The 21,829-nt window shown below is 47.5% G+C and overlaps 1 protein-coding gene across 3 annotated transcripts in view; it reads left to right on the top strand.

Annotated features, from left to right (window-relative positions):
- Bmal1 (basic helix-loop-helix ARNT like 1) overlaps window positions 1-21,829 on the top strand; it is a 98,160-nt gene that overhangs the window by 5,682 nt on the left and 70,649 nt on the right. For all 3 annotated transcript variants that reach the window (XM_087908548.1, XM_087908546.1, XM_087908547.1), the window contains exon 2: window positions 19,424-19,496. The gene's annotated coding sequence lies outside the window, so the exon portion shown is untranslated. The remainder of the gene's footprint in view (window positions 1-19,423; window positions 19,497-21,829) is intronic.

Raw genomic sequence — 21,829 nt, 5'->3', positions numbered from 1 at the left:
GTCTCAACCTCAGATTGACAAGTGTGCAAAGGGATGCCCTGCCCTGAGTGCCTCCTTTTGAACTCTGCTCTCCACGCTGGGGGTCTGGAGCAGGCTGGATGGGAATGGGCAGGTCCTGGCCTGGAAGTTGCCTCTTGCGAGAGGAGACGCCGTGACATCCTGGTGACTTCTCTCTCCCCCGTGCCAAGCTACTTGCGCCTTCTCACTTAGACCAATACCACCTGTTTTTGCTTTTTGGCTCCGCTCTCCACTCCTTTGCCTTTTCTCCATTCAGTACGACCAGGCCGGGCCTTCTAGGAACAGATGCCCTGTGTCCAGTCTCCTGGGCCTCTCAAGGCTGCCCCTGCGCCTCCAGGCCATCCCTGCCCCATCTCCAGCCTCCATTATTAGCCCAGTGCCTAAGCTTCCTTGCTGCTCATCAAACCTTGTTATGGTCTCTCCTGTTGAATGTCCTAGCTCACAATCTCTTGACCAGAGAGGCTTTCCTCTCCCCCTCCCTTCCTCTGCCTACCTTGAATCTCTCACCCCAGCTCCCTCCTTTTGCTGGTCAGATATTTATATTCCAAAGCAATGCTGTTTCACAATTGGCCAGCAGCCATCTCCTGCCTAATCAGAATGGTCAGTTCCTTCCCTTTTCAATAGTTTGATGGTGAACTGTCTCCCCCTCACTTCCTCTGCTCTGTTTCCACTCCTCCACTCTTTCGGTTGGTTTCCTGGAGGCTTCCAGGTGAGTAGCTGTTTTGAGCACAGAAGTGACCCAAACAGGTCTGCTTTGTGTGGAAGAGACATGCAGAGGAACCAAAGGAACCGAAGCACTAAGGAACATGCACACTGTTGGGGAAGATGCTTTAGCAGGGTCCTCAGGGAAGTCCTCACTGAGACGATGACTTGAGCCGAGCTTCCGAAAGTTACAGGAACATTTTCCATGGAAAAGGGTCTGGCAGGTACCAAGGTCCTGATGTTGGAGGCAGCTTGATTGCCCAGGGAAGAACTGTAAGGGTCTGGGTTTCTGTGGCCAAATGCTTTCTCTCTCCTTTCTCCTTTGAGGAGCCTTGAGCCCAGAGTCATAGGCCTGCACATATGAATTAAAGCGTTGGCTACTATGATGTACTAGTAGTTTGCTGTTCCCTGCTTAGAAGGCTTTTCGTGAAATGCAAGGCATTGTTTATATGCTGTGTCACATGCAAACAAGTTAAGGGTTTGAAGGGTTCCTCATAGATGTACTGCTGGCAGGTGCCACCGCCCCTTACTGTTTTTATTATATTTAATGCAGACTTCTGTATATTGTTTGATAGGCATGCTCATCTCCAATGTTTAAAAGGTTTATTTGTAATGCAGTTGATGGAAGCTTAGTATAAGTTTGTCTATATTTAAAAAAAAAAGCAACCAAACTAAATAATGGTTTGGTTCCCCATCAAGCTCAGGAAAGCCACTTAGGGACAGCTGTAGCCAAAACCGTATGGCTTCATTCTAAAGCAGTGTTAGCGTTAATTAAGCTGCAGCTTGCGAGGCCCTTGTCTGTCGTGCATTACAGTTATTTACTGCTGGCTTTAGCTGCCTGTCTTAGTCACCTCTGCTGTTTTCCAGCCTGTCCGAAGGCTTGACTAAGGAATTTTTTCCTTAACCTTTGTGCCCTCGAGAGTGGGTCTGTTGTTTTATAAAGGAGACAACAGAACTCAGAGCGGAGGGCATCGCAAGTCAATGAGGTGACGTGCCGAGACCCTTCAGGAGGAATATTCTTTTTGGAACTTTGACTTCTCGGGGTCTTCTCAGTTACAGAATCCTGGGTTTCTGAAGAGTATTAGGGAAATGAAACATGACCTTCATCGTGTAAACCTACTTTGAAATGGCCCCCTTCAAATTCTTCTAGAAGTACATGGCAGGGGACGAGGGGAGCTTAGACACTCCCTTGGCTGGTGCTCAGTAGTTTTGCTTCCACCTCCCCCTCCCCCCGCCTTATCTGTCTTTCTAAATGAGTTGGAAGGAATTTTTTCCTAGAACTTTTGGTCCAGATAGGAATTGTGTGTTCTTGGTCATCCAATCTCCCATATCATTATGTAAATCACCTTTTCTTTGGACTCTTAGGTATAAACACGGTGACTGGTTTGTTTGCTTGTGAAACACACTTGTGAGAACCCTCAGGGACGGGGATGAGCTTGCAGCCGAGAACAGAGCTAAAAGAGTGTGGGATCCAAAACAGTTTTAAATGTTAAATGCAAATCTATTTTCAGTATCCTGCTGGAGGGAAGGAGCCCAAGGCTGGAGATGATGGAAGCGAGTTCTGCTTCAAAGGAGGAAGGGGTTTTACCATGAGGAAAAAACCGTCCTTTCACCAAGCGCTGTCCCTCCCTTCCAACCCCTGAGTCCTGTTTTTGGCATCCTGGGTCACTCTGCCATTTGAGACATTTGATATTTAAGTGACGTTCGTGGCTGAGCTCAGCTGGCAGTGTTGAAAAGCGACTGAGGTGAGCGAGCTGTACCGTCTGTCCTCGGTGCGTTCTGGAGCGGAGGATTGTCACACTGGAGTGACAGGGCACTTTCAGCGCTGCCCTGGTCTGGTCAGCTGTGAGCCGCGTGGTCATTGTCCCCCCCTCACTGAAGGCATGGAAGGAATCTGTGCAAGGAGACACTGTGCTGGGATCTTCACTGTGGAGCTGCGGGTTGCATGGAGCCTCACCTTCCCTGGGTGCCAGAATGTGGGCAGGAATGTCACCTGCTTACTCCCCGCCATGTCCCAGGACCAGCCACTGAGTTGGTGTCTGTAGAGATCAATTGCTCAATAAATACCCATTTATTTAATTTATTCAACAGGTGGGTTGAGCTTTGTGAAAACCCCAGATGCCCCTGCCTTGCTACAGGACATATACAAGGGCTTGCTCTTGTATGTACTTAGAAGAAGTCTAGGTAGCCATGCCTTTGGGCATCTGTTGTTTTTTTTTTTTTTTTTTTTTTTTTTTTTTTTTTTTTTGTATTCTCCATGTTTGCTGGAGATGAGATCCTTTTTTCTGATGAAGGAGTTAACTGTTCATCCGACATTCATCTTTTTGATGTCTTTCCTTGATTCCAGAGCATAGCTTAGCAGTGGCTGAGTTTCATCAACTGAAACGTCCCTTACTGTGCATTTATTCGGGTATAACAACATGCCCATTATTTAGTCAATGGATGTGGCTATATGCCAAGCACCAGACTAGACCCGGGGGCAGATCTGATTTGTTTTATGATCCAGGAGCCTGTAGTTTTATTTCCTGAAAGAACATCGCACGGGCTGGGGAGATGGCTCATTTGTAAAATACAGGCTGAGCACCTGTGAGGACCTGAGTTCAGCCAGCACACAGACAAGAGTAGGGCTTGTCCTTCCGAGGTGGCTATGAATATGTACAGATAATTCAAAGGACAGAGGTGGGAAGGATGAGAGGGCATACGGAGATGAGCTAACCTCGAAGGAGGGTTCTAAAGTGGGAATTGAACTTTGGAAGATTCTTCAAGACCTGCCTGTGTTTAACCCTCTTATATGACAGGGAAACAGGGAAGTCAGTGGCAAATCAAGGTTTGCCTAGTGACCATTTAGACCCAGCTATCAACCCCATACAGCCTAGAGTCATTTGAAAGGAGAGGTCCTGTTGATGGATTGCCCAGATCACGTTGCTAAGGCTGTGTCTATGAGGGATTGCCTGTTTGGATGTGTCTATGAGGGATTGCCTGTTTGGATGTGTCTATGAGGGATTGCCTGTTTTGATGACTGATTTCAGGCACCGTCCCTAGGCAGGAGGAAGCTCAAGAGGGATCCAGCAACCAAGCACATTCCTCCATGGTTTCTGCTCGCAGGCTCCTGCCCTGACTTCTTTCAATGATAGATCCTGAGCTGGAAGTATAAGATGAAATAAAACCTTTCCTTCCTGAGTTGCTTTTGGCCAGAGGGGTTTACCACAGCATCAGAACGAAACCAGAACACCATCTGTGATGGTTAATATTGACTTCCAGCTGGGGGGATCTAGGATGTCCTAGGCACAAGCACACTGGTTAGGGTTATCTAGGTTGGCCTCTAGTTATGTTGACTAGCTTAGTTGAGGGAGGCCCGCTCACAGAGCGTGGTACCATTCTGTGGGCTGGAGTTCCAGACTGAATGAGAAGGAGAAAGGGAGCCAAGCGTAAGTATTCATCTCCCTCTGCTCCTGAATGTGGATGCCATGGAACCAGCTGCCTCTCAAGCTCCCTGCCATGATGGAATCACGAGCCAAAATAACCTCTTTCTCCTTTAAATTGATTTTGTTGGTATATTTTAAAAAAATAAAATGATCATCACCATTATTTTCATTACTACATATGTGTTTGGATGTACATGCCATGAGCATGCTTGTAGAAGGGACAATTTTGTGGAGTCAAGTCTCCCTATATCCAGCTTGAAGCAGGTCCCAGGATTGAACTCAGGTTATTAGGTTTTTGTCATTAGATAGCAGGTGGTTTTTTCCCCCATGGAGCCTTCTCACTGACCCCTTGTGAGTTTTTACTGTTTGTTTATTATTTTATTTTAGCACAGCAACAGGAAAAGTAAAGAGGCACCCATCATCAGAGTAGTAGAGACTGGCAGGCAGTGAAAAACCCATGAAATTATTTTGTTATGACATGCTAATACTCCTTAATTACTCATACATGAGCCTTGTGTGAATGTTGCTGTTACATTGGAGCATAGAGGGTTACATGCAGCCAAGGTCTGAGTGGAGGGAACTGGAAGTCCAAGTTAATTGACAGTTGTGGTAGTTGACATGGCTATTATCAGTTCATCTGTAGAGTTCTGCAGCATACCAGCATCTGCCAGCATAAGTGGCTTTTAAGTGTGTGATCTACACTGCACTGTGACCAGATACCTCAGTCACGCGTCCTTCAGAGGCAAAGCAGCATGTTGGAAGGCAGATACTTAAAAACAAATATGTTTTGTCTGTGGGGAGCTCTGGAGTAGGATCAGAAAGGCCTGCATTCTAGGCTGCTCCCGCACTTAACCACCATCCCTGAAGCAGATCACGGATGTCTCAGACTGAGCCTGATCGTCTGTTGAGCTGGTAAAATAATTCTTATCCAATGCTTCACAGCGTGGGTGGGTCTGATGCTTGTGAGAGATAATGGAAGAATGGAGGCTTTGAAGTCCTAACCAGTGAGAGTGTGCTGGTCTTCACAGGTGTTCCAGCAAAGCGGAGCCACCTCCAGGGTTGGAGGACGTGGCGCTGTCCACTACATGGGTGCTGACTCAGGCTACTTTGTTGACTAGGAACATTTCTGATTTTGTTTTGAGAACAGGGTCTCGTGTGCCCAGGATGGCTTCGAATTTTCTGTCTAGCTGAGGATGACCTTGAACTCCTGATTTTCCTGATTCCCGCTCCCGAATGCTGAGATTGCAGGCATGGGCCACCACCCTCTCTGTGCAGTGCTAAGGGTTGAACCAAGGATTTTTGTGCATGCTGAGCAAGCATTCTGCCAGCTGACCTGTATCTCCAGTCCTGGGGCCATGCTTTAAAGATAGTTACTCTTTTGTACCCAGAGATAGAGAGCCATTTACCCAGACATGGATGAAAAACTTAGATATAGATAGTCACTTGAATATTTTCTTCTCTGGGAATGTCTCTCAGCATAGTGATGGGCAGCTCCAAACCAGAAAAACAGCTGACTGTCCAGGCAATTCTTGGATGGTTTTTCTGTCCTCGGGCATTAGGCAGAGATCCAGAAGAACCTCCATTAGCCTAGGATTAATAAATGAGCCAGCACACTGTCCAGGTAATAGCCAGTTATAAAGCCTGTAGCTGCCACGGTGTAGTAGAGCCTTTCCTGGCAATCTGCCAACTCTTAACTTCATCAGCATAATTTATGTATTCATATGTATTAATTGTGGTACCTAGCCCTTGGCTGTTGACATATGCTAAGCATCATGCTGAGTGCTGACTAGAACTTTCACCTCACTTTTTATGACAGTCCTGTGGGGTGGGTGGCATAGGTCTCCTCTTGCTAGGGAGTCTGAAGCTCGAAGATACCTCCGATGATGTGTGCTGTGTGGAAAAACTGAAATTTAAACCCCAGTCTTAACTTGAGAGCCACCTTCTTCCTCCTCCTCCTCCTCCTCCTCCTCCTCCTCCTCCTCTTCTTCTTCTTCTTCTTCTTCTCCTTCTAACAACTGCCATCTTTTTTATTTCTTGAACTGTAGAATGCTTCCCATCTCTGTCTGGGGGCTTCTCACACCACAGTGGGGATTAGGAACCTCCTCCCTTTTTTTTTTTCTTGATAGATGTATCACCATGCAGTGGCCCCAGCTCACTGCGGCTCTCTTTTCTTCACAGCCCATGACTGATGTCCTGCCAACTGCTTGGTGGCTGGTGAGAAAATGGATGACTGACTCTTGCCAGCTATGCCAGCTAGTCCATAAGGAGCCATTGGACAAGAGATTTCTCTAGGTCTCTCAGAGTGACCAGTCAGCGTCTAGTCCACTAGGGGTTCTGGGTGATGGTCTTAAAAGCCTTTTCCAACAGTGCCATCTAACATTCCCGATGGATTCGCTAAGGAGTTTTTATAGGCAGTGGCTCGTTTGGTCCCTGTGGTGACCCGGGGAGGGAGACAGGTGTTAGGGAGTCTGCATGTGTAGACTGGGGGAATTATTCTGGAGAGTGTGAGTCACTGTCCAGGGCCCCACAGCTGGGCAGTGGCAGACCCAGGCTTCCAAGTTGCATTTCTGACTAGCTTCCATTCTTCCCAGGCTTACCCAGGTTTCCCCTTCCCCTTGTTGGTTAAAGCTGTCCTTAAGTGTTCTGTGTACTGTGTTTGGAAGCCTGCAGGAGCTGCATGAAGGATTGACTTGAGGTGCTGTGTGCTCTACTGTTGCAGAATCAGTGAAGAAAAGAAGCACCCGATTGCTTCTTATCTTGGGTTCAGCCGCTGCGTACCTCCCCAGGGTGACACGTAGTATGCTCATGTCCTTTGTGGTAAATTCCTGGGCCAGAAGCCGCCTATCTTAAAACAAAATCCCAAGGCTTTGACAAAAAAAAAATCCCCCATGACAAAACATGAAGTTTATATAATTTTTTAAAAGAAGTTGACCATGGAGTTCTTGGTCAGGAACACAAGCTCCTATGGTAAGTTTCCATGGAGACGTTCGCCTTGGCCCTCAGTTCAGCTTGCAGTGCCTTTGCTGGAAATGGAAAAACTGATTTCCTTTTATGGTTCTCTCAGTTTTCCTCTGATTGGAGCAGAACTCGCCTTTGAGGTCCTGGTGATCCTTTATTCAAAAGTTTTCCATGAGATAACACAGAATGAACACTTTCCCGCACAGGTTTGGATACCCTTTGAAGTATTTAATGGCTATCAAGGGACGTTACGAGGGGTGTGTAGAACTGGTGTCACCAAGCTACTTGGGCTTGTTCCTCTGTTAAGGAGACCCACAGACCCCACACTCCCACCTGAGCCCAGGTGGAGTGGTGACTTCTTATGTGCCAGTTCAGAGTGAAGAGTGTCGAGGCCGGGTGTCAACAAGTGACTTCCACTTGGTGGCTGAAGGTAAAATCATCATCTTGCCTTCTCCTGTGGAAAGAACCAAGGTGGGAGAGGTCCTAACGGTGGAGATGAGCTGGAACATTAGGGAAGATGGTAGCCAGCCATTGCGGTGGTAATGGCTGTGGGTGGTTGGTAGAGTCTGGTGTGGAAGAATGCAGGGATGGTGCCAGGATCAGGGACCAGAAGCTAGGCAGTCACTGAAACCAGGGCAAGTACAGCCATCCAGAGGTTGGGTTGCTCACAAACTCAACAGCCAGTTTGTACCCAGGCATCAGAAGGGGCTCCTAATAATCCAAAAAGACTTAAGTTGTCAGCAAGAGGAAGTAAGTTTACCAGTGCAACTGACTTGGTAGAAAGATCCCTTGCCGAGGAGTCAGAGACCTGTGTTTGAGATGGGTCTTTCACCTATGACCCGAGCAGAACATTCCAGTAAATGTTTTATCATCCAGAAGAGGACTGTGATGGAGTAGTGTGAGGCTAACGGATGGGGACCACTCTGCACCTGCAGCTCCATGGGAACGGGTGGAGCATCTGGCTGTTCACTGCTGTATCCTAGTACTCCACCCAGTGCTTGGCACAGGCCCATTGCTGAATGGAGCAGGGCTATTGCAAGAGGTGGAAAGGGCGTGTGCAAAGGAGCTCTCCTCCTGCAGCCTTCCCTTCATGAAGAAGGATCCCGAGACTCTTTTCTGACCAAGCAGGTGAACCCATGTGTAAAACCCTGTAGCTATCGAGCATCAGAACAGACGTTAGAGCAGCTCTCAACTGGGTGGCTCAAGACTCCTCTGCCTGTTCCACGGTGTGGGTGACAGGAGATGACGTAATTGAAGGTAGAGTCCACAAATGGGAACCAGCTTTTAAAATGACCTGGCCAAGCTGCTGGCCTTCCTAAGTCCACCCAGACTTGATTTCCTGCTTTATAATAATCAGGTGCACTTATAAAATTCCTTTGATTTGAAAAATGTGGTTTATTCAGAACTTTTGCTTTGAAGAGGAAGAGATGATCTAGACAAGAAATCATAAAAATGAGCCTCATGTTCTTATGTGATGGGAACGCCCATCCTAGGAGTCGTTGTAGTTAGATATTTTTCTGTTGGTAAATAAATTGGGGTCCATCAGGTTAATTCATTTTGTTGCCTTTTTCTAACTTTATTCTATTATTTGTTTTATTATTTATCTGTTCACCAAGGGTGAACATCTTGCTGGGGAGTCTGTGGAGTGATTGTGATGGGTTCTACTGCAAGGACATGCATCATTGAAATTTCTTCACAGAATGTTCCCATCGCTTTTAAATTTTCCTTAATGAAAGGAGGAAAGGGCACCGGAATATTAACAGTGCTTCTCACCTTGTGGGATTAGAGCTGACTTTTTAAAAAATATTTTTATGGTTTATTTAACTTTATTTTATGTGCATTGGTGTGAAGGTGTCAGATACCCTGTAACTGGATCTTCAGACAGCTGTAATCTGCCATATGGGTGCTGGGAATTGAACCCAGGTCCTCTGGAAGAGCAGTCAGTGCTCTTAACCTCTGAGCCATCTCTCCAGCCTCTAGAGCTGACTTTTATGCCCATTCTTACTGTGTGGTTTTCTTGGTTCAACCCTGCATGGATCACTTTCATAATAATAAAAAGACAAGGGAAATTAGTCCTATAAATAATAAGTAGGTTCATATTTGCAAGCCAAACTTAAGATTTTTTTTTTGGTTTTGGCACCTGTCCTGTGCTATGAACTCTCAAGTACTCCCAGACTGATCCAGACACCGTCCTGACTAAGGCAATGGGAACATGTGTGGGGACAGATATCTCTCCTCAGAATCGGAGCCTCTAATGCATTAGGAAGGATGTCCAACAACTCTCCTGTGATTTGGCCAGGCTGACTGCAGTTGTCTTAAAGAAAGCCCTGTTCTTTGGGTAAATCTCAATCTCTCTCTCTCTCTCTCTCTCTCTCTCTCTCTCTCTCTCTTTCTCTCTCTCTTTCTCTCTCTCTCTCTCTCGGTAGGGTCTCACTATGTTACAGTGCAACTCTTTCTTCTGCACAACACCCTGGCCCCTGCACTGGGGACCAGCTGCCCCTGGCTCTTCCAGGTCCCTCTATACCTGATCTCTCTATTCATGCTCAGCGTTGATTTTCTGGTAGTGGCTTCTGACGAGAACTCACTGTGGTCCTCACCTCCCTACAGTTTGCCTTCCTGCTTTGTCATTGCTTGGACGAGTGGCCTGAGCCGTACCGGGAGAGGGGACACTTGTAGGCACTGACTGGAGGCACTGAGGCAGCCACAGACCTTGCCCTCAAGAGGGCATCCAGCTGCTCATCCCTCTGGGACTTGGCATGTACGTGGCATGGCAGGCTTAGCCGTGGCTCTTGAGGTCTTGAGGACTGGTGTCTGGAGTCAGTTTCCAGGCTGTCGTGCATCTCATGAGATCCTGTAGTGTGGCAGTCTCTGTTCCAGGTCGTGGCAGGGGTGCAGGGACGAGCCACTGACCTAGCCTTAGCGGAGAGGATTTTTGGGAGAAAGGAGCTCACGGGAGCACAATGAAGAAGATAATCACAGGCTGTGAGACTGGTCCCAAAGGAGAGATAAAAAGTGTGTGCTAATAGTGGCACTGGAGGGCCAGAGTTTGAATGGGAACCCAGAACTCTAATTCCAAGGCCTCATTCCTCCCAACTCCCCTTGGTGTAGAGCAGTGGTTCTCAATCTTCCCAATGCTGCAACTCTTTAATGCATTTCCTCATTTTGTGGTGACCCCCAACTGTTGCAATAAGGCCACTTGTCTGTTTCCCAATTGCTCAGCCCCGAAATAATCACACCAAAACCATATTATTTACAACACTGTTTGGGCAATAGCCTAACTCATATCCTAAACTAACCCATCTCTATTAATCTGTGTATGGCCATGTGGCGGGGCTACATGGCTTCTCTCTAACTCCTCCTTCTTCCTCCCAGCATTCAGTTTAATTTTCCCTGCCTACCTAAATTCTGCCCTATCAACAGGCCAAGGCAGTTTTTTTATTCACCAATGGTGTTCACGGCATACAAAGGGAAATTCCACATCACCCAACCATAGAATTATTTTGTTGCTACTTCATAACTCTATCTTTGCTACTGTTATGAATTGCAATGTAAATATCTGATTGGCAGAATATCTAATATGCAGCCACTGGAGGGTTGCAACCCACAGATTGAGACTCACCGATGTAGAGGAATGAGATCAAGGTACTTCTCAGGAGGACTAAGTTGCTTCAACAACCTGAGGCCTGCAGGTGGAGAGTCTCAAGTTGAAGGCATAAGCTAGCTTGGTTATTCCAGGTGACTGTCTCTGAGCTGCCTCGGGTAAGTAGCTAGCTTTTCTGAAGACCAGTAAGCCAGTCTTGATGTAAGAGTCCAGATTTATGCATGCAGCGGCTTTGTATGAGGTAGCCTTGTATCTTCTCTCCCTTTATTTTCAGCATCGAAGGGGGCTTAGGTAGGATATTAGCTGGTGCCTTCAGGGCACTGTTTCTAATGAACTCCTCCTCTGATCTTCCTCGTTATCCCCAATCCCTCTCCTGGTAGCTCAGATTCAGGCCTTCAAACAGACTGAGAAAATATTACCTTGATTGTCGTTTCTGAAATTCTGGCCACTAGTGCTCAGAGATCGTTGGACATCACTGTGAACCGAGCTTTAGGTTCCCAGGAAAGCTTGAAGGCAGGCCAAGGTCAGTGATTACCCAGGGCCTCCTCATGAAGTTTTCTAGATCTTCCTGTCAAATCTTGAGGCATGGCCCTTTGTTCTCCTCTTTGAATGATTTGATTTCCTTAGAAAACTCTTGGACCCTTAGCTCAATGGAGGGGCAACAGTCTTCTTCCCATAGGCTCAGTGATGGGTCTTTGCTGGCTGAAGAGTAAAAAGCCTTTGAAGGTTATCTCGTCATCTCATTCCTGTTTGATGTGGTGAGGAAGAATTGAAGCTATTCATCTCTCTTTCTGTCTCTTCAAAAATTTATTTTTAGTCGGGTGGTGGTGGTGCACGCCTTTAATCCCAGCACTCGGGAGGCAAAGGCAGGCGGATCTCTGTGAGTTCGAGGCCAGCCTGGTCTACAAGAACTAGTTCCAGGACAGGCTCTAAAGCTACAGAGAAACCCTGTCTTGAAATTCAAAAAAAATTACTTTTAATTTATGATCATTGGTGTTTGGCCTGCATGTGTGTCTGTGAGAGGGTGTCAGAAGCCCTGGAACTGCAGTTACAGACAGATGTAAGCTGCCATGTGGGTGCTGGCACTTGAACCCCAATCCTCTAGAAGAGCCCCCAGTGCTGTTAACCGCTGAGCCACCTTTCCAGCCCAGTTATTTACTCTCTTAAAGAGTTGAAGGAATCAGTTAACTATCTAAGCTTTCTCACCCCTCCCATCCACTTACTCTAACTTCTAACTAGAAGTCATTCATGCAGGAATGGTTTGACCCGCTGCTGGGCTGGAAGTCTCTGCTTCTGACCACCGTTGATTTTCTTGGTGGGGAGGAAGCTTGTTGCCATTCATATTTCGTTATCCTTATCTACCAGTAAAAATACATCTGTACTCACTGTGTATATAAAAAGGATGCCCACAGCAGACCTGGGAGAGGATCAATCCATTGATAAATGGGTTTTCTCCTCAAGATGTGTTAGCTTTTGTTTCAGCTTTGCTTTCATAGTTCCTTCTAGGTCTCAGGATGATTTTGGGGTTCAGCTGTATTCAGCAGGAAGGGGGCATTGGCTCTGTATCTTAAATTTGCAGACTTGGCAAGGAAACCTTTTGCTCCCTGCCTCCTGCCTCCTGCCTGGGGCTCTGGGGTCCTGGGACCCATCTTAGTCACTGTGAGAATGTTGCCAAGAGTTTTGGGGATACAGGTGTCTTGGTATCATTGCTCCCTTTGGAATGGGCCGTTCACATACTTTGCAGCAAAGGAGTACTTTCAGATCTCCCTTTATGGGGTCAGTATGTGGTGTGCATGCATGCGTGCAGGTTCCTGCAGAGGCTAGAAGTGGGGTCAGATCCCTGGACCTGAAGTAATAGGAAGTTGCTAGCTGCTCTACATGGATGTTGGGAGCTGAACTTGGGTCCTCTGGAAGAACAGTCACTGCTCTTGTATGTTGAGCTATCTTTGGGCATGCACTGTGGCCTAGGGAGCAATGCCACTGTTCCCAGACAAAAGAATGAAGCTCTGGAACAGTGCAGCTACTTGCGCAAATCCACTGGGCAAGGCAGGGCAGAGCTGACCGAATTGGAAATCACATAGAAGAGCATTCTATGGGATGAGAAGCACTGTCCTTGAAACAGGAGCTTGACAGGGCCTTGTGCCCTTGGGAAAGGACAGGCTCGTGTTTGGGGGACATCTAGGACCAGGGGACAAATAGCCAGAGCAGCCAGTGATCTATGTCTTTCCCACTGTCACACCAGGGCCCACCGGACTGACACTGCCTTTCCAGCCCTGTGTGCTGAGATTTCCTCTGAACTTTCCTCTCATTTTCCTAGTGTTTGACTTCAAATATGGACTTGTCCTGCCCCAGCTGGGGCAGCCTAGGTGACAGGCACTGTCCTGTCCTCTGCACTCTCAACATTGTATCTTATGCTAGTTAAAGATGGCTGCGCACTCTTTCACCTATCCAGAGAATGTTTTCCCTGAGCTGGGAGCTTGTAATGGAGCAGGGTTTGGATTGCTTCTAATTCTTGTTCTTTCAGCTAATGCTGCATTTAGCCATCTTTGTGTATTACAGAATCATTTCATTAAGTTGGCGTTTATCTAGCTAATGGCAATGGCCCAAGATTCGACAGAGTCAGGTTTTCTTTTCTCAAACAGAATGCTGTGAAAATGTATTTGAAAAATGCACTTCATGTTGGAGACAGTCTTTGTTGTATTTTTTTATGAGTGAAGAAGCCGGGTAACTAATGTGAAAGGAGGAAGAAGCAAAAAGTGGCCATAATTTATTTGTCTGTGTAGGGAGGTTGAATCAATAAATCCTCTTAAGAAGCAATCAGCCTGTGAAAACCGAGGGTGTTTGTCTCCCTACGCCTGATGCTTTGATTAAAATAATCATGAAATGAAGCATGGATTCCCTTAAGGGTGCTTTCAGAAATGCCCTAAGACAAGGAAGTCAATCGGAAAAAAAAAAAATTTGAGACAAGGTCTTGTTGGCCTTGTGATCCTTCTGCATCGGCATCCTTAGCGCTGGGGTTGGGGTGTGCACCACCATGCCCGGCTGCAGAGAGCCTTTCGAGGGGAAGAGAAGATGGCCCCTGAGTGAACAGGTGGTAGAAGACACTGCATATGTGTGGCTTTTGTTGGCCATCAGAAAGTGACTATGGTGAAACCCAGTAGACACCATGACTTGGTCCCCAGTACTGGGGGGAGCCTGAAGTCAACACTGGATTTGGGGTGCAGGTTTTATTAATTTTTTTCAGCACTGTGGTTGGAACCCAGGGCCTCGAATATGCTACGCCCATGGTGCCTTGCTCCTTTTTCTGCTGTCTCTGTTTATGTGGACCCTGGCTCGAGGCCTTATGATTCATCTTAATCCAGCAAATGTTTACTGAGTGTACATACCGTATAAGGTTGCAGGGAATAAACACTGGGGGAAAAGATCCCAGAATCCCTTGTTCCTGAGAAACTTGTGGCCTGGGAGTGGGAGCCACGCAACAGGCTACAGCTGATGCTTATTCAAGAGAGTAAAAGGCAAGCCTGCCCCCCTCTTACAAAAGGGTGGGGTCTGTCTCTTGAGCAGGGAGTCCAGGAAGGTTTGTGGAGGTGGCTGATTTTTGTCAGCACCTTGAAAGGTCGGGCTGAAGTGCAGGGTAAGCGTTTCCAGCAGCTGTAGAAGACCTAGGCAGAGAACAAGGTATAAGAACATGAGCTGGGTTGAGGTTCTGTTAAAATATTGGGCGTGTGCCCCAGCGTTCACAACTTGCACTTTAGGGTAACCCTTTATGGGTACAGCTGGTTCTCGGCATGAGGCCTAGAACAGGCCTATGTGAACTGGCTCATATAATCCACACAGGGTCTCACAAGAGCCATGTGTGCCTCTCCATTTTACAGATGAGTAAGCTAAGATGTGTAGCAATGAGTTAACACCCAGGATCATACAGCTAGTAACCCCGCCCATACACTCCGAAGCTCAAGTGCTCTGATTCGGGGAACAGTGGGCACGAGAGCTAGAAAGAGGCAAATGCCGTATGCTTAGAGGTTCAGGGGTGCAAGAGAGGAGTAGGAGATGGTGATGAGACGCTGTCAGCAAGGCCTAGGGCTGCAGAGGTCAGGGGGCTCAACCGCAGTCTGGACAGAAGGGACAGAAGGCCTCCGGGGAGGGGCAGCCAGGTCTGTTCCGCCTGGTGCTGTGCGCTCTTGGAGCATAACCACTGGACTTCACTGTCCCATCCTTTATCTGTAGAAGGCAGGGAGCAGGACAAAGGGGACAGATGAGAGCCAGCCCTTCCCGGTTGGCAGACCCAGGCGCTTTTCTGCAGCCTGATTATTTTTGAAAGCTGTTTTCGTGCTGAGACCCAAGTGTGACTTCTCCCCCACCCTAAGCGCTGTGGCAATCGTTGTTTTTCCTCGAAAATTGGGCCCATGTGGGTTCTGTGTGGTTCCATTTTTATAGCCTTATTACCTTGTCCCCACGATGTAAGAGGCTTCTCGCCCTCTAAGCTTTGCTGTGAAAATTGCTTCTTAAAAGGCACAGAGTGTCTCTCGTCGCCGGGGCGGTGCTGTCTGTGGCAGTGCTTCCCTGCACGCGCCACACATGCTTCTCTGCCACCACTTGTCTTGGGTCTCTGATCGTTGGTAATTTACTGAGAACTCTGGGTAAATCTCGAGTCTCACTAAATGTTGGCTGATTGCTCCCAGAAGAGTTTGTGCTTGTATATAGCCAATCAGCTCCTCCCTTTCTTTTTATCTTTTCTTCTCTCTTTGTCTGTCTGTCCCTCTCTCTCTCTCTCTCTCTCTCTCTCTCTCTCTCTCTCTCTCTCTCTCTTTCCCTCCCTTCTTCCCTCTCCCTCCCTCCTTTTCTTTTTTCCTTCCTTCCTTCCTTCCTTCCGTTCATCCTTTTTTTTCTTTTTCTTTTTCTTTTTGATTTTCAAGACAGGGTTTCTCTGTAACAGCCTGGCTGTCCTGGAACTCACTCTGCAGTCCAAGCTGGCCTCTAACTCACACACATCTGCCTGCCTCTGCCTCCAGAGTGCTGGAATTAAAGGCACACACCACAGGCTCCCAAGAAGTAGGAACACCTACCCTATGCTCTCAGTTGCTAATTGGACTCCATCTATTTCCACTGTCCCTTCCTTTCTTATGTCGTCATCCTAATGACCTATGAGGGAGGGTTAGACTTGGTCTCTGGCTGGAGTTGATAACAAGAGCAGTTAGCATTTGGGGAGCCTGAGCTGTTTCCAAGGAAGGGATTTTCCGTTCATGGTCTTAGCTATTTGTGACCCCTCTGAGTAGGTACCCTGGCTTCCCTTCTTTTTACAGAGAAACGGAGTCATGGAAGGATAGGGAGGATGAGGGGATGGCTCAGGAGGTAAAGTGCTTGAAGACCTGAGTTAGAGCCGCTGGTCCCAGTAGAAAAGTGGGTCATGGTGGTTACAATGCTCGTCTTGGTGCTATGGAGTTGGAAACAGGCAGCTTTTTGCAGAGGACTGACCATCTTAGCGTACTTGGCAAGTTGACCCTGTCTTAAAACACAAGGTGCCTGAGAACTAGAGGAACAACATCAAAGGTGCGCTGGCTTCCATGAGCTTGTGTTTACACATGCACTTGCACACACGCACACGTGCACACACGCGCACGCACACGCATACACACACACACACACACACACACACACACACACACACACCTAGACCACCTTGCCTCAGACCGCACAGCTAGTAAACAATAGAACTGGCCTTCGCCAGTCTGTCTACCCTGGAGCCAATGTGCTTGCTTCACTCACTTAATAAATGATTGAGTACAGTATGCTGGGAACTGTTCTGACCTGAGGAATTCAGTGAAGGAAGAAAAGAGGAGGGGAACAAAAATTTCACTTCTAGGAGAGGTATAAGTGGGAACTTACTGGGTCCGTAACTGGGGGAAGGGGTGTAGGAGGTCACCAAGGACGCTGAACTCTATGGGGGTTGGGTTGATGTCGCCAGTGACCCATCTGGCTCCTACCCTCCGTCCTTGTCTTGGCACCTCTGGGTAAGCTGAGGTTGCAGCTACTGGCAACTTCAGTTTACAACTTGTGGGGGGAGCGCACCCTTTCTCTGCATCTGGCAATAAGTTCTAGAAGAAGGCTCTGATTGGCTTGTTTTGCAGGGTGTGCCTCTCTTTGGGGCCAATCACTGATGGGCCAGGGAGGGAAGTGTTCCTATCCTTGTCCAGGCAAGCAGCCTGTTTAAGGAGATCGGCACCCAGGGCAGATGAAATGAGTATATCATGGCCTATTCAAACAGGTTTTGAAGATTGTATGGTACAATAGTGCATGAATTCTTTGCTTAGATTTTATTAGATCTGGTCTAGATCCTGTAAGGAGTAGTGACTAGGAATCTGTGTACAGAGTGGGCTGGAGTGGCTAGGAGGCCCCAAGGAGGGCTGCTGGGACCTCAGCTCTGGCTCCTGAGTGACTGCATTTGAATTTTACTTCCAGTTAGGGTGTCAGTATGTAAAAGAGTGGTTAGGGTGTAGAGACAGAAAGGTAAACAGAACTTTGTGAGTCTTCCAGCTGGAGGCTGGAAGAGGAAAGGGTTAAGAAAGGTTTTCACCCCTTGGAGGCTAAGTATTCATGCTCTGGAGGGCGAGCATGAGTTTTGGAAATCAATAAGGCAATTTTTGGAAGTTGTTAAGTAGTGGAAGATCCCATATATCTCATGAAAGCTTGAGATGACATATTGGAAGGGGACACTGACTTCCTGTCTCACTCCCTTCAAATGTCTTCTTTCTTCAAGAAGTCAGAGACTATGAGAGCATCGGGACTGCAAGGGAAGAAAGGGGGTTGGGGAGTGCATTGCCTGGTTACCTGCCCCGGGGTCTGGAGCTTTAGAAATGCCTCTTCCCTCTGGTATCCTTGCAGGGAAGACTTTGAAGTCTTGAGCAAAGTGACCTGCTCTGACTCACATAGTAACAGACTTTTTCCTCTAATGAGAAGCAGCCATGGTCCCGAGGTGTGAACGGCCCTGAGGGCAGAAGTAAGGACCCCATTAGGAAGCTGTTGTGACAGTCTAGAATGGTGACAGAGAGGAGGTGTGAGAAATGACCTTGGGTGAGGATTGGATATGCAGGGAAAAGTGAATCCTGAGATTGGCAGCTGGGAAAGCTGCCTTGTACTGAGATGTTCACACTGCCATGAGCTAGTCTGGGGAAGCTGGAGTCTGTGTTAGATGTGCTGAGCCCCAGACAGCTCTAACCCACTGTGCTCCATATAGAGCTCTGTGCCCTTGGCCTCTGACTTGACCACAGCAATTGACTCTTGGTCAAAGGAGTGGCCCAAGCTGGGGGAAAAAATCCGGGTAAGCATCGGGTGTGGAGGTCACATTTGAATCAGGCTGGATAGACCACCAGGAAGGGACAGCAGAGAGAGAAAAGTAGGCCCGAAAAATAGTGGAAAGATGAGGAGAAAGAAACAAAGAGGATGAGCCAGTGAAGTGAGTGGGCCAAGCATTTCTAAGCGTGCGGGTTGTGTGTGGCAGGAGAGTGTCGTGCTACAGCGGTGATTAAATGGCGCTAAGAGCTGCAGTGGGCGAGGAGGACACGGCCATGGTCTAGTGGCTTGAAGGACAGGTCACAGTCATGTGTTTAGCTCCAAGCTTCACCTTACAGATAGGCTTGAGTTTCTGCCCCAAGGGGAAGTGTGTGTGTGTGTGTGTGTGTGTGTGTGTGTGTGTGTGTGTGTGTGAGAGAGAGAGAGAGAGAGAGAGAGAGAGAGAGAGAGAGAGAGAGAGAGAGAGATTTGAGATGGGTTGAAATGACTCTGGAAAGGATGTGAGGATGGTACCCTTGTAGTGGTCCACGGTGTTCATTCATTCATTCGCGCTGCTTTCCCAGGGACTTAGATAGAGCCCCATTCTACAGAGGAAGAGGGTTCTGGAGGTGGATGAATGGTTGTACAGTATGAGCATACTGAATACTGCCAAGCTACATGTTGCCAAATGAAAAAAAAATGCCCAACTAGAGGGGATGGTGATGGGGCCTCTGTGTTTGAGGATTCACTGTCTGTCTTGTCTTTGTGGACAGAAGGGTCCATTTAGGGAATCCAGGTGAGCTGAGAGCGCCAAGTGAGACTGGGCCAGTTGGTACAGGCCTAACATCCTGGCTTTGATTCTGGGAGCCTCTGAAGGTTTCTGCCCAGGGCCGTGTCATTGCCAAGGTGTGCCTTTAGATTAATCTCGTTAATCCTTCTGGCAAACTGTTGCCTATTCAAGCAATGGGACTGGGGCATGCATTCCTATGGTGGAAATCATGTTGTAGCAGAAGTTTAGAACCCAGGCATGTGGTAATGAGCTGAATGGGTTGTTTTCTCATCCACTGTACACATTTTTTTTTTTTGAGGAGCCTCTAAATGCCCGTGGTGTTCTAGACAGCAGATTCAAGAAGTAGGGTAAATTCTACAACTCTCACTTAAAAACCTGTAGTCCAGAACCCTACCACTCCCAAATGAGAAATCCTGCCATATATAGTGTATCGTGTGTTACCACAAACATGTCACCAGTGTTCCATGGAAGCTGGAGAGGGGTTCCCTGGGATGCCAGGGAGGCCTCTAGGCCAATGAGTTTGCAGGGTAAGCTGGGATTTTCTAGACGGAAGCAGAGCTGGCTTCCTAGGGGAATGGTTAGTCAAAACTTAGAGTGCTATTTGGAAAAGAACATGTAACATTCTCTTTTAGAGCTAAACCTTTGTTTTCTTGCTTTCAGGTGGTGTTGGCTACAGTGTACGCTTTTGGAACCAAATTTAAGGTTTCAAATGTGGAACCCTAGGCCTTCATTGGTAAGTTTGTTTGATGCCTTTTTACCAAATGATGTATGTAGTTGAGTTTGTGTTTGGGATGAAGAGCAAGCTTGTTATTGTTGTAGGTGCCCAGTGGAGGTTATGAAGCCTGAGCCCCAGAGAAGTCAGTCATAGGCATAAAGGATAATGAAATCTTACCCTAGGTTTTTGTGATTGGTGTAGACCAGTGGTTCTCAACCTGTGGGTCGCGACCCCTCTGGAAAGTCGAATGACCCTTTCACAGGGACCATTTATCAGATATCCTGAATATCAGATATTTATATTGCAATTCATAACAGTAGCAAAATGGCAGGCATAATGTAACAATGAAAGTAATTTTATGGTCGGGGGTCACCACAACATGAGAAACTGTATTAAAGGACCACAGCCTTAGGAAGGTTGAGGCCACTGGTGTAGACAGGTCAGGAAGGGAGGAGAACCCACAGGCTTGGGGATAGATGCAGCTGACCTCACAGACAGGTGATAGTTTGGCATTATCTAAGAAGAAAAGGTGGATGGGAAATAGTCCAAGGAAGAAATGAGATTTTCTGTACAGGGGAACATGGATCTATAGGGCGTGAAGAACGTGGGCCCATCCACAGACTAGCAGGAACAGCCCAGGCCAACACGCTTGTTCAGTGAAGGACCAGATGCACACAGCCTCTGTCAGAGCTGCTCAGCATTGCTTGGTAGCCTGAAAGCAGCCAGGATGTTATGTAAATGAGGGGGTGTGACTAGCTCTAGTTAAACCTTATTTACAGAAATGGGGTAGGCTGGATTTGACCTCTGATCTGTTGTTTGTCAACTCCTTTTCTAGACCCCCAAGTTCCAGCTAAGGAACTTAGACTTTATTTCCAAGACAATGGAAGTCTGTTTACGTTACACTGAGTGGAAGGACAGAAGTGACAAGGGGTGGTAGCAGCCATACATACATGCTGTCATGTGGCCAGTAGCGGATACACAGATGACGGGCCATGGCGGGGGAAGAGCCTATCTGATTTTCAGTCTCATTAGACTCTAAAGACAGGAGTCAAAGAAGCTGAAAGTTGAAATTTGGTGTTTCATAACAGTATCATCAATAGAAGTGTGGGCGTTGAGGCTGGAAAGAGAGGGTTGATGTTGGCATTGATTGACTGCCATGCCGAGGACTGAACCTAGGTCTTCGTGCGTGTTAGACAAGTTTTGGTTCATCCATAGGAATTGTCCAGTTTTCAGTTGGTGATTGAGAACTGAAGCCTAGATGGAGACGGTTATGTCTGGAGATGTAGAGTGGACTTCACAGTTATAGTTGTGAGCCTTAACCATTAACAGCTGAGCCACCTCTGGAACTGCGTATGGTAGTTTTGAAGAAGTGGAGGGCTGACATTTGGTAAACATGCATAACTTGGGGTGGCAGGAAGAAGGTGAGAGGAACCCAGAGGCCAAGGAAAAGGGTACTTTGTATGCCAGAAGAGCCCATCCTGAAGCTTTGAGGCAGGCCCAGCATGTCGTGACCAGTCCTCCCTGCCTTTCTTGGAGCTGAGTGTGTTGGCGCTTGTGTGTACATTGGGCTTCTGATTGTGTTCTTAGGCTGGCTTTGAGGTGTGGTGTTCCGAACTCTGCCACAACTTGCACTGCGGAATCCAGCCTGAATTTGGACTCTCGCTGTGAGACGAGATGTGATCTATTGGGGGAGATAGTTGTATTTGCAGAAAACGGAGGAGAAAATAGAATGACCAAAATTGGAATCAAAATTACTGTGGGAGTCTGGATAGGTGTGTGGGATTTGAGGTTATTCCTCAGGTCACTGACCAGTTTGTGTTCTGTGCATCCCGACATTTGCTCTGTGGTTGGAATTCTGAGCACTTCTTGGCGTGGTTTGTATGAAGGTAGCAGGTAGAGGTCCAACAACAGAAGCAGTGGGTGTGCCCACTGAGCCACCATTGACTGAACCGTCATCACCCTGTGTCAGGTGAAGTGCCAAGTCCTCCACGTGGATCTCTTCATTTCAACTTTGCGTGACCTCTGCTGGGAGACTTAGTATTCTGCTTTCAGCAGTAAGGAAATCCAGTCACTGAGAAGTTGAGTCGCCTGTGCAAAGCAACAAGGGACTGGAACCCACTTCTGCATGACCCTTGGCATGTGCTGTTGGCTCTCTCTTGTCTAAGTCTGGGGTTTCCTCTCCCACTTATGTAGAGGTAGATGGAGTCAGATTAACAATTTAGAGCGTAGGGTAGGTGTTCCTACCTTTTAGAAGCCTGCTAAAGGGTGAGAAAAGAGCCTGGTGTGGCGCACACCTTTGATCCCAGCACTCCGGAGGCAGAGGCAGGCAGATTTCCGTGAGTTTGAGGCCA

This window comes from Myodes glareolus, chromosome 7, assembly GCF_982192425.1.
Source record: "Myodes glareolus chromosome 7, mMyoGla1.1, whole genome shotgun sequence".
Classification (NCBI taxonomy): Eukaryota; Metazoa; Chordata; class Mammalia; order Rodentia; family Cricetidae; genus Myodes; species Myodes glareolus.
The sequence above is the reverse complement of the archived record's forward strand: the minus strand, read 5'-3'. Positions and strand labels throughout refer to the sequence as shown.